Raw genomic sequence first — 10,308 nt, 5'->3', positions numbered from 1 at the left:
CATTTCTGCGGATATTGGCTTATTGTGGCATTCTCGCCAACAAAAAAGTAGATGAATCCGCACGTAAATGTATTCCACACCACAACTAAAGACGAACTTATTTCACGAAATTAGACGCTGCTCAGAGGGCCGAAAAACTTGCATATGATGAAAATAACAGACGCTGGGACCTTCCGACACCTCCTTATGCCTTCCTTCACTCAATAAACCTCTATCTAAAAACAAGACTCTCATTCAAAATTTCTCGACATCTGGGAACGCTAAACCATCGCCTACGTCTAAACAGTGCCTATATTAACAGCCTACGGTACCACTTCAGTCAGTCACCGAGTCCGTATTTGCAACAACTGTGGCTCCATCGAAACTGTGGAACGTATATTGTTTAAGTGTAGAGCGCATGCTCATGAGCATGCGCTTTACGAGCATTGCATGCATTAGATAACGAGAGAACTTTCTCCCTTCACTGTGTATTTGGACCTTTAGCCTGCCCCACTTCACATAGGCGTGCTATAAAATTTTTGTTTGCGTACTTACTTGGACAAAATCGGTCAGATAGACAAAATCTAGCTGTACCTTGACACCATGCTGAGACTATTAACGCGCGTCGTCATTCAATGGTCAAAGAGGTAGTCCTTACCTTTCTTATTTTTATTCTATCTTCTATCTTTAAATCTTGCCTTTATTTTTCTCCCTATCTCTCTCTCCCCCTATTCATACTTTAAGCCCTCAATCCCCTTCCCCACGCAGAGTAGCAAGTGAGCGATTTATATATGCCGGCTAAATTATTTGCTTTTTAGTAAAGAGTTACCTCTATCTCTCTTTCTCTCTCTTCGTCGCTGGAAATTGCTGACATAGTTGTTAGTGTGTACCTGTAATGGCTGACATTCCTATGCGACCACTTCTAACAAAATGAAAAATACTGTGTCTTCTATTTAACACAACCGAGTAAGCGTGAGTCAGCAAGAGATAAATGAAAATTGAAAAAGAAAGGCGTTGTTCGGGGCATATGAAGCTGAGTGGGGTACTTACAGGGCAATTTATGAGTTACGAAAGAGGCGGTTGTTTTGAGGCACCTGACTTCATTGGTCGCAAGATATGAAAACATGAGCACTTGAAGAACTAATTTAAACAAAAAGAAACCACAATTTCGCCGCAAAGAGGAAACAATCAGTGCGACAGCAACACATTGCAATGCATTAGAACGTAGGGCCATTTTTTTTTCTATCTGTCCTGGCGTTACTGAATAACAAGCAGAGTTAATTCAATTTTAATTCTGCTAATTATTTTTAATTCACACAGTCCTGCTGTTCAAACAATAGTTGGGCCTGTAGGCAAAGGCTTGTGTGGGTTCATGGTCAGTACACATGTAGCTGCTACACCACTATATGCATATCTAATCCTCAGTAATAAAGTCCCAATAGTCAGGCAAATTGCGGTAACTGAACATCAAATAAATAGAAGGAGTGTAACGCAGAATAGCTTCGAGTAAGAATTATCGAGCATTTTATGAAACACGCAAGAAGTAAACTAAAGAAAATAACGTATTACTTAGTCGTACAGTTTTCTTTTTTTTTTCAGAACAGGCGCAAAATCATTATCCAGTTTTATTTCAAGAATTAGAGAATACTGCGCTCTAAATTTTGGTGCCTTGAAGCTCCAGCAGTCGTTGGCAGTACGTGTAACGAAGAAATGGTAGTTTGAAGTTAAATTTTTTTGCTCCTTGTGTTTCTATTAGGTGCAAGTAACAAGCTTGGTGAGAAGTGAGTGATTGCTGCGTAAGATATTATAAATCAAAATAGAGACTCTCAATTTGAATGCCATAAAATGGTAATGTGGTGAATTGGTGCAAGAGCAAGCTATTATCATCATGTGGTTTTGTGCATGCCATAAGACAAAAGCCTTTTTTGTAACCAGACAGTAGGATCTAAGTATGATTTACATGTACCCCTCAAAGATTCAGAACAGTATATGATGTGACAGCAAAATTTCTAGAAAAGCAAATTGTATATCTACGAAGACTAAGGCATTATCAGCGTCTCACAATGCAAAATGCGAGCAGAAGGTAATTTCGTGTATACACAATGTGTAGTATGCTGTTTAAGCAGCCCAGCAATAATGCCTCTAAATATTTTATGTTGTCTAGTTGTTTATATGTTTCATTGAGGAGGTGAATGTGCATGTCTATTGCATCACATTTAGTCTAACGGAAGCGGAATAGTACGTACTTTGTCTTATCTGTCTTTAGTAATATTTACTCGATGCGAACTGAGTTAATATGCTTAATATCTTGCGAAATATTCTCCTCTGTAATTCGCTCATGTTTTTTCTGAAAACAAAAGCGTAGTATTGTCAATTTTGTTCGTGCTGACGGAAAGTCATTGACGTATAGAGAGAACCCTATGGGCTAAATTACTGCACCTTGAAGACCGTTTCGTAACAATACTGGTACATTGAAGGAAAAGGAAAACAAGGAGCCAGAACCTGAATATTGTTTTCGACTGTTTAGACAGCGTGAAAAAAGGTTCGTTGTAGTTTTGCTAAATTCACATGTCCGCAATATGTTGGAGGTCGAGGACCCACTTTGCAATGAACGAACAGGCACAAAGGCCGTACATTTTAATCTTTTACGGAAAACCACAATAGGTTGGTTGACCGTGTCATGGCCCCTTCAAGGAAGAGGGCCGTCTGTGTATTTGGTAGCATATAATAAACCATAAAAGATACCATATTTTGGTTGGTGAGATCATTACAGACTTACCTTATGTCGATAACCTATTTAGGTGTGTGTTAGTCGTTGAAAGCACTCTTACCAGTTCGAAACTTGGACAAAAAAAGCAACAAAATGGACCAGAACAAAAACATGTGTTAGGGACATTTTTGTCGCAATCAAATAGAAGTAAGGGGCATGGCACGACACATGGTGCGTAAGTGAAATAACTACTGGTCATCAAGAGTAACAGACAGTATCCAAGATAAGGCGAACTGGTGGACAGATGAAATTAAGAAGTTTGCGGTAATAACGTTGATTGATTGCCACCATTTGATTATGAGAAACGTACGTGGTAATAGCGTGGCCGTGGCAACCAGAGGACAGAGTGGTAATAACGTGGCAATGGCTACCGAAGACACAGATGATTTTAATTTCATGTCAACAATAACTAGGCAGCGCATCCGTTGTATTCCAGTGGGACATGGGGCGGCCAGTAAGTAATTACACGTGGTTCGGACAAATGAGTCTTCGCTTTATCTTAAACAATATTTGCCTTCCCGCATGTATTCACTCCGCATTTCATTAGCGAGCCTCACCACCCACAAGCACGCGGGTGATGACGAAATCAGTGCGACCACAATCTTAATCTTCCGGAGTAGCTTATTCGTTAAATGAATTCCCATATGAATTGAGTTCTGCAAAGCGTGGAAATTTCGTCTGATGTCCTAATCACCTATTCTCTGACACATAATTGTAGCTGCACACCCAAAATCACTTGTATCTACTTAGTTCCGCATTGTTCATATTACAAAGTATGGAGATCTTATGTGGCAGTCTCCGCAGAAAAAATGCTTCAAAATATCAAAAAAATAATATTTGGGTGAAGTTCGGAACATTCTTCGTGCAGTACATTAGGTTAAAACGAGTCTGTGTTTAATAAAACTCTCCGCCTAGCAATAAGTGGTAATTTATCAGCGGTATACAAGAATGTGTTACTGTTAATCTATTTCTCATATTTTTTTCTTAGGTTTTTTATTATTGTGTTTTTTCCTTTTGCTGAGATAATATGAACAGGTTCTACAGACTGATTCGGGTATAATAATCCACACTTTGATTTGCGGCTATTGAGAAACGTCAAAGACACGAGCTTGTATATGCAGTCGACTAAGGTTGCACGGCGGGCTTGTTGGTTATTCATGTTGTTCGAGGTATAGCGCATTCAGGACGGGACAGAGAAGAAAACACTGAACACATACACGGCGCTACATACATACACAGCGCCGTGTATGTGTTCTGTGTTTTCTTCTCTGTCCCGTCCTGGATGCGCTTTACCCCGAACAACTTGTATATGCATTTGTGGGAAAACTTTAGAGCCAACGCTGCTGGCCTTCGAATTTTACCAGATGGTCCTTCTAAGGTTCCATATACTGTCTTGGTGGTCCTTTTACAGCCATTAGTTTACTGCCATCAAGTGAGATTTGTTGCATTATTGCCAATTTTTAGAGCATCAAGACATGTAATCTATGGCCCTACTCTTTAACTATTGGTTGCGAGCGACAATAGTTTTTTTCTTGTCTTTTTATAGCGTGGCTGATTTGAGTTCGCAAAAAGGTGGGGGCAGTGCAAGCCCACAAATCACATTCCCACAAGGGAATTTTCTCCAAATTCTTTCACTGATATGGCACTGGCACAAGTAATGTCGCCGCTGTGCACGAGTTAATAATTTGAGCGACTGCAGAAAATCATCAGATGAAAGCGTTAGTAATGTTAAATGTGAACTATGTACTTCATTTGTTTTATTAAATTGCGAATGGTTTCTTACGAAAGCCACAGCCACACATGTGCTATTTAGATATGTTTGCTAGAAGCTTACCCTAACGAGTGTGACCGGGGGGAAGGGTAAGCGGCGTTCTCCGCTGCTGTTGCGCAAAAAGATGCTGCGGCCGTGTTCATAATGTCTACAACAAGTCGTGGACAAGGAACTCGAGGAAAGTGGTGAAAAAAAGATGGGTTCATTATTCCAAGATTCACAAAAAAGTGGCATTCATGGGCTTGCTGGTCGTACAACGAGACTAAGAAATTGACCGAGTTCGCCTGCCAGCGGCGCTAAGATTTTCAATAAGAGGGCCACAGCCAAGCACACGGACCAGAAAAGCAGCCTGTGAACATTTCGTGCAAAGCTGAGAGTATCCGGCGCTGCCAGCCAGCACCAGACAAGAGCAAGCTCATGGAAAACGTGGATCTTATACTGACAACAAATAATAAAAGGCAATTAGTAGAGATGTGTTCTAGCTTGACGTATGACGATCGTCATCCAAATATGTCTCCGCGCCGGAAAGACCAACGCAGGATAGTTAGGTGGGCCTAAAAAAGTTTGCCAGGGTAACGCCGCTACAACTAGCGCAGGACCGAATTGATTGGTGAAACGTGACAGATGCCTCTGCCCTGCAGCAGGCGCAGTTGGCTTAATAAAATGATGTTGGCGCAACAGGCACTTGCAGATACTAGTGTGCAAAGTGACAGTCACTTGTGCTGCGCCCTCTCCTTGTGCGCATACTGGAAGCATATATATTTCGGTGATGCGAGGAAAATAAACGAGTTGAAAGTCTGACACTCTATTCTGTCCTCTCTTTTTTGGTTGTCAGTATTTGTTGTGCCAATATCATTTTATTAGGCTATGAAACAACTCCCCCAACGTATACCGATATTATACCAACGTTGATTGATATGTGGGGTTTAACGTCCCAAAACCACCATATGATTATGAGAGACGCCGTAGTGGAGGGCTCCGGAAATTTCGACCACCTGGGGTTCTTTAACGTGCACCCAAATCTGAGCACACGGGCCTACAACATTTCCGCCTCCAATATTATACCAACGTATACCAATAATATGGTTAACCCAGAGAGGTTACAACGAGCCCTAGAAAGGTTCTACTAGCTTCTGATGTGATTATGCTGCGTGTTCCTCACACTACTGGTATTTGCTAGACATTTTCGTATACTAGGTACTTTTTTTCGCGATTGCGTTAAAGAGCTCGTGTCGCGGAAAACCCACCACCGGCGTCGGCCCCATTGGTTGCGCGCGAAAAATCGTCTGTGCATCTGTGACCGAAAAAACCAAGTTACTGAGATAGCCATGAGAGGCCGCTACTTGTCCAAGCGTGTGCGCACGATCACACTGCAAAAGCCGCGCAGTCGAAGACAGAAAAAGTGCTCAAGGTCACGAGGCACAGTAGTTTCTTTGCCTTGTCAACACTCTCTCCTTAGCTTGCAGTGATTTCGTCGGGACGAGGGAAGAGATAATGAATTTGCGGCATGCGACAAACCTTTGTAACTCCTCTAACACTGCACGGATTCTTGTAAAATCGTGGCGTCGAATTCATGAGGCAATGAGCTCTTCTAGTGAATTCACTCCATGGTTACTTGAAATAGTTTTTCAGGGCCCTTTTAACGCATTTTGTTCGACAGGTGTTACGACAAAAACGAGCCCATAATAGCGCGCACTGGACCAATCTACTGTGAGCGTGTTTGTGTGCATGCGTGTGTATGTAAGAAAACATATGAATAAGTATGCACTTAGCAGTTCAAGGGTGCACTAAAAGCCGGATTTCGCTCTCGCGTTCAAGTCTTAAAGGCGAAGCATGAGGGTCCCCCAATTTTTTTCACTCTTTGCTTTCAATTATCCCCTGAAATCAATGTTGGTTAGCAAAGCAAATATACGTATTTTTGACCATCCGGCATTTCCTCTTTTTTCTTCTCTTCGTCCGGTTTGGAAGGCTAGAAGGACCACGACCAACAGAGAACTTTTTCCTATACATCTAAGATCCATCAATCACTCGCCAGCTAATTTAAAGCCCAGAGCGCACTCAGCTGAAACGCGTTCAGTTTTAGATGTACATATTGTGCAGAGAAGAAATTAAAACGCAATTAAGGTGTGCGCCTAAACTTAGTTCGTGCTGCGAGCTCAGTGGTAAGGCAAGCGCGTGCTAGTACCTTAGCTACTAAATCTAATTTAGCGAGTGGCAAAGGCAACATTCAGTGCACTCCACTCAGCCCTAATTTCGCACGTCTGCTCACACGTGTCATGTTGGGTTGAGAGAGAAAGCGTGATGAAAGGTTAGGCCTGATGCCAGAAGTTGTGAGCAGGCGTTTTTCTTTTTTGTTGTACTCCTCTAGTTCGTGTAGCAAGGTGTTTTCTTGGAAACGTGTTCGTTGCGATGAACATAAAGACAGCTAAATACAATAAAGAGCAACCGAAGCCAGAAGCCATACGATGAATAGACTGGACTGCAGTGGGAAAGATGTACGAAATATGAGAGAAAAATCTAAAGAGGGGGATAGAAGTTATCACCAGACCTGTGCGCTAGATGTCACGTTTCACAGCAGCTTATCGGAGGCACGATGTCGGCATGGCATGGGGCCTCAATCGTTCAATAACAACTCTCCTCTGGTAAGTACGCCCAGAGGTATGGGTCTTAAAGTACGTGCGGCAGAGCTGATCATGAAACCTTACACTCCTTTTTCCTGTATGGATCCGTTGGGACCAATGCGAGGGGCAGGAGAAGTACAAGGACAGGCTGCTAGAATAAGCAGCCTTTCGCGCTGATTTTTTTTAGTCAACAGGAGCGCTAGGAAGAGCTTTTATTCTCACTATTTATTTCAGTCTTTTCGCAGTCACACAGAGAAAAGGTATCGCTGGAGACAAAAAACGATGCGAAGAGTACTTAGCCGTTGACCCTGTCTCTGGGCGAGGTAGTAGAGGCAAACACTTAAAGGGCTTATTATGCATTAGTCTTGAATGCGAAGGTCATACGGTGTAGCTATTACATCGACATTGTAATCAGCACCATCATCACAGGGACTCGACTTTTTGCGTGAGTAGGTGCCTACTTTGTTTTTGCTGTTGACGTTGATCATGACGATTAATAATTATCGCTCAAGGCTTTGTAATCGGATGGCAGCTCTAGAGCACAGGCTCGTTACGGAATGAACATGCTGGGACGTCTGGTGCAATTCTTCTTTACTGCCCCGCGATACATCTGTTAACGTGAAGCGCTGTCTCACCTGAAAACCGCAGGCTCTCCCTGTAACAAGGAGGAGGAAGAAAGTTTAAGCGGAAAGACAGGGAGGTTAGCCAGTTCTTAGACCGGCTGGCTACCCTGTGCTGGGGAAAGGGGTGAGGGGAATGATAGATGTTAAAAAGAAATGTTGCGAAGAGAGGGAGAAATTACAAAAAAAATTGCGACAGAGGAAAGGTAACATCAAAGAGTATAAGACACTAAAGTCTGTCTCTGAGGCCAGTTGTCTGCAAAAAGCGCAGCAAAGCTTTCAAAGCCTTCTGGGCTGAGGATGGGCTTGGCCAATGACCCAGAATCCTTTGTTCCGACAAAGGCCGATTGTCTAGTCTATCCAGAGCTGAAGTGAGTTCTCGTCTTCCTGTAACAAGCTTTCGAAGGCTGCCATGGATCTAAACAAGAATGCCTCACTGCCACACAGAGTACCTAGATTTATTCCCTGCAACATTTTGCTGCCTCATCTTTCACCCTAGGGCAACGTGTTTTTTTTTTTTTCAACGACACGCCAACTTTGTTATAACCAGCGTCTAATGAAGCATAGAAGTTTTTTTTTTTTTGCCGAGCCGATTGCAGACACCACAGAATATTGTGCAAAAGTCAGACACTAAAACAAAATTGATTGAAAGCACTCTCAGAAAACAAAAAAGAGAATTGTCATCAGTTGATGGGACAAATAATTTAGCCTTCTTTAACCAGCACGTTGTAGTTTTCTGCATTTGCAATTCAGAAGAATCACCAAAAGAGCAACAGTTTACCCTTGGCATCTTTCCCCACTGTGGTCTCACTGCTTCTCTCAGTGCCACTTTCAATATTCAACTGCAGAAGTGCAATTTTCTTCTACAGGTGAAGTATTCGCTTCCGGGGTTTTCTTAAAATATGGCTTAAAATCAGCGCCTCTAACCAAACAAACTCTGCATTACACTGTTATAACTACACAACATTTGCCTGCTTCGACAAAAATCTTCTGAATGACTGTACCAACGAAAAAAATTACAGTATCTCTAATGACTCGTAAAGAAAGAAATCGAGGGTGCTCTAGCTATTGAATCCAAATTTATATCTTCTGGTACTGCTAAGCGAAAAAAGAACAAAATGATATATGTGTCTGTAGTGACACGGATACATTACTTTTTTAACTTTCTCAATACTGCTGCTTCAGCTGAATGTAATAAAATGACCTTTTAATCGCTCAAGTCGTTAGCAGATTACTAGAGTGCCACGTTCGCATGCTTTACGCGCTTTACGAGGAAGCAAGAACATGCGGGCCTTACAAGTTGTACGCATTACAAATCCGTTAAAGTTTTCCCACTGACGGTGAGGCGTTCAATAATTAAAGGCTTGCTCTTTATATACTGCGTCACTTGAACGTCTTCATTCCTAAACGAAAAAGTAATCACTTTTGGGGAATCTTACTTTTTTTTTCATGCTACTTGTAGAATTTGTAGTCCTTGGACTCCATATACATATGGACAGGTGCGGTTCCGCTACATTACCCCGGCTGCAGAATACAGGAATGTAGCTTCATCACCTAATTCGATGGCTAGCATATGGGGCTAGTGTTTACGAAAAACCCGACACCTTAGGAATGATCCAAGCCCTACTGTGCTGACGCATAACGTAGAGAACTCTTTACCTTAAGCTGAAGACAGCTGAGACATGAAAAATATGTTGGTAAGAAATGCCACGAAGCTTTCTCTGGTGCTACCCCCAACGGCCTTCTATGACCGATTGCTTCGCATGGGAACGAACAATACAAGGGAAGAACTCCGTGAAGTGAACCTCATCAGCCAGGCCGAGGGGCTTGAAGCTTTCGCGCACGCGATGAGCAGTGCTTCAAGGCTTAGGCAATGAGCGGGTACAAGGTGGCGCTCAGGCACTCATTCTGATGATATAGTACTAACAGCCGAAAACATGGAAGATTTGCATAGATTGATGGACATCTGCCGTAATGAGGGAGATAGGTTAGATTTCAGTAAGGAAAAATCAGCAGTCATGATTTTTCATGATAATGAAGATAGTGAGCTTGGAATACAGAAGGTCACGCTAGAGATAACAGATAAGTAGTAATATCTAGGCGTATGAATAAGCAATGGGGCCGAGCACCTAAGGAAACACAAAATATACGTGACGACTAAAGGTAACAGGAATGCAGTGGTGATGAAAAACAGGGCACTGTGGAATTACAATAGATATAATGTTGTGAGAGGAATACGGAAAGGGGTCATGGTTCCTGGTCTGACGATCGGCAATGCGGTCTCGTACGGAGATCAGAAGTTCAAGCAAGACTAGAAATTAAGCAACGTGGAATATGTAGGCTTGCCTTAGGAGCTCACGGGAATACGCCAAATCAGGGAGTACAAGGCGATATGGCATGGATATCATTTGAGGGCAGGAAAGCTAGCAGCAAGATGAAATCGTAGAAATGATTGAGAGAAATGGGGCAGGAGCGTTGGGCTAGGAAGGTATTCAGCTAATTGTACATGAAGAATGTCGATACAAAATGAAGGAAGCGAACTAGAAA

This window comes from Rhipicephalus microplus, chromosome 6, assembly GCF_043290135.1.
Source record: "Rhipicephalus microplus isolate Deutch F79 chromosome 6, USDA_Rmic, whole genome shotgun sequence".
In the NCBI taxonomy this organism is placed as follows: domain Eukaryota; kingdom Metazoa; phylum Arthropoda; class Arachnida; order Ixodida; family Ixodidae; genus Rhipicephalus; species Rhipicephalus microplus.
Note: the sequence above shows the minus strand (reverse complement) of the source record.